This window comes from Lactuca virosa, chromosome 2 (assembly GCF_052849685.1).
Source record: "Lactuca virosa cultivar CGN04683 chromosome 2, Lactuca_virosa_CGN04683_v6, whole genome shotgun sequence".
NCBI classification, from domain to species: Eukaryota; Viridiplantae; Streptophyta; class Magnoliopsida; order Asterales; family Asteraceae; genus Lactuca; species Lactuca virosa.
Window position 1 is genome coordinate 83,972,605 of NC_136427.1, and position 2,423 is coordinate 83,975,027.

Here is a 2,423-nt window from a genome sequence, read left to right on the forward strand (position 1 = left end):
AACAAATGATAACAACAACAATAAGTCCTCACCCTATATATACATATGTATATATATATATATATATATATATATATATATATATATATATAGGATGGAGCATCTAATCATCAAACACACTCAACCACGTGCGATCAATCACCTTAGCGTCCCAAGGCGGGGTGGTCAACCCAATAGCGCTATTATTGTCCATAACGTACCTCAAGAATACGGGCATAGTCATGGAGATTAGACTAAAAATGGTAATGCACTACAAGTACATGTAGCGTAAACAAACAATAGTTATACAACTAATGACTCACGTATAAATGTCCCAACAATGTCTCAATTGTGATAAAAAAAATAAAATGAAGTTGGAACATATTAGAACCACATGATACACCCCAAAAGTATTGAAAATTATAAAATATGGGGTAGATTACTCACATTAGTCCAAAAACGAAATGCGTGTGTCGTACGATAGACGGTTCGGGTCAAAATGGCGTAGAACCTAATATAATTAATAGTTTTGGTTTAGGAACTGCTAAACGAGAATGGAGTATTAATACAAATAATTAGACACATATTCCTATATTAGATGAATTAACAATAATTCATTTTGATTAGAATATTAAGGTATTCATTTGTTAAATGAATTTTAAATTGAATTAATTACTTTGCATAATTAATTTATATTTTCAATTTAGGCCAGATTTTAATAATTTCTTATTAAAATAATAACTTGCCCAATTATAATTATTTACAGATTTTAACAATTATTTATATGAAATAATCATTAAAAATGCATTTTTACATGCTTAAATACTTAGCAAAATGGTTTTAAATAGTAAACAGTATTGAAAAATTATGAAATTATTAGGAAATCATTATTTCATACAATATGAATTACTGTAAAATTTTTATATTTTTCTGAACTGTTTTAGTATTTATTTAATATTTTAATGATTAAACAACACAAAATTCGGGAAAAATAGTAACTTATTCCCAAAAATTATGTAAAATTAACCATAGTTTTATAACATGATATAGAGCACATTTTATAAGTTTTAGATATTTGTGACTATGGGAAGTATTTTTTATATATTTCATTATTAATTAATCAATAAAATCATAAATAATAGTAAACAGTAATATAAATGCATGAAACTTCATATATCATGTTTAATCAATATATAGGTCATCCCCGAATTTTCTCAGAATTTATTGAATGCAACAAGTATTTTATGTGAATTATTTCCCTACTTTATTGCAATAATTATAATAATTCAATAAAAATAAGTTATTTTCTGAAAATTTCCAGAACTTCTTATTTTATTGATGGTATTCTGAGAAAAATCAGGTTTATGCATAAAATGAGTTTTAGATATTTTGGTGGATTTAATTTGTTTCTTGTATGAATTTGAAACTTTTAACAACATACCTTGATGAATGCTTCAAGAGGGATGAAGATTTGAGTATGATAGATTGTTCTTGGCTGGAATATGAGTATCTCTTGGATGAATTTCGAGATTGAGAGTGAGAGAAAGAATAGAGAAGGTTTAAGTGGTGAAGAGAATAATATGTTGGGAGAAAAAGGAAAGGAAAGTGGATGGGAGGTGTGAGTGGGAGACCATGGGAATAATCTTTTTGCTTTTGGTGGTCTTCATAATTTCCCACTAACACAAACATCTTTTATATAATTAATATAAGAGTTTTATAAAATTTAAAGTAAAGTTTATAAAAATAGAGTTTTATAAAATTTAATGGAAAGTTTATAAAAATGGAGTTTTATAAAATATAGGTTATTATTTGATTATAACAATCTACTTTGATTTGAAGCTTAATTATATCATTCAAGTTTGATTCTTTTAATTTAATTAAAGCATTATACTTTGATTTGATTTTAATATGGTATCAAAATTTAATTTGATTATAGTTATAACGTTGTACTATACTATGTTGCTATTAACATCAATTTATATAGTAGTGTGTGGGTTTTGATCCTATTAGCGTCAAGTAATCTTGAGTAGGGTTTATTAAATTTCCAATTGGGTTGGGTTGACCCGAATCCATTTTAGGCGGATGTCACAGTCTCCCCTACTTTAGGAAATTTCGTCCCGAAATTTAAGAAGAGAGTACCTTAAGAGAAAAGTTGTGGGTATTTGGTACGCATATGATCCTCACGCTCCCATGTATACTCAGGTCCACGTGCCGACTGCCACCTGACCTTAACCAGGGGAATGCGACTTCTTTTGAGTTGCTTTTCCTTTCGGTCGGCAATTTCCAAGGGTTTCTCGGTAAATTGCATTGTCTCGTCGATTTGGATATCCTCGAGAGGAACATAAAGGTTCTCGTCTGCTAAACACTTCTTGAGGTTGGCTATATGAAATACTGGGTGAACTTTCTTAAGCTCTGTTGGTAGATCCAACTCGTAGGCTACTGGT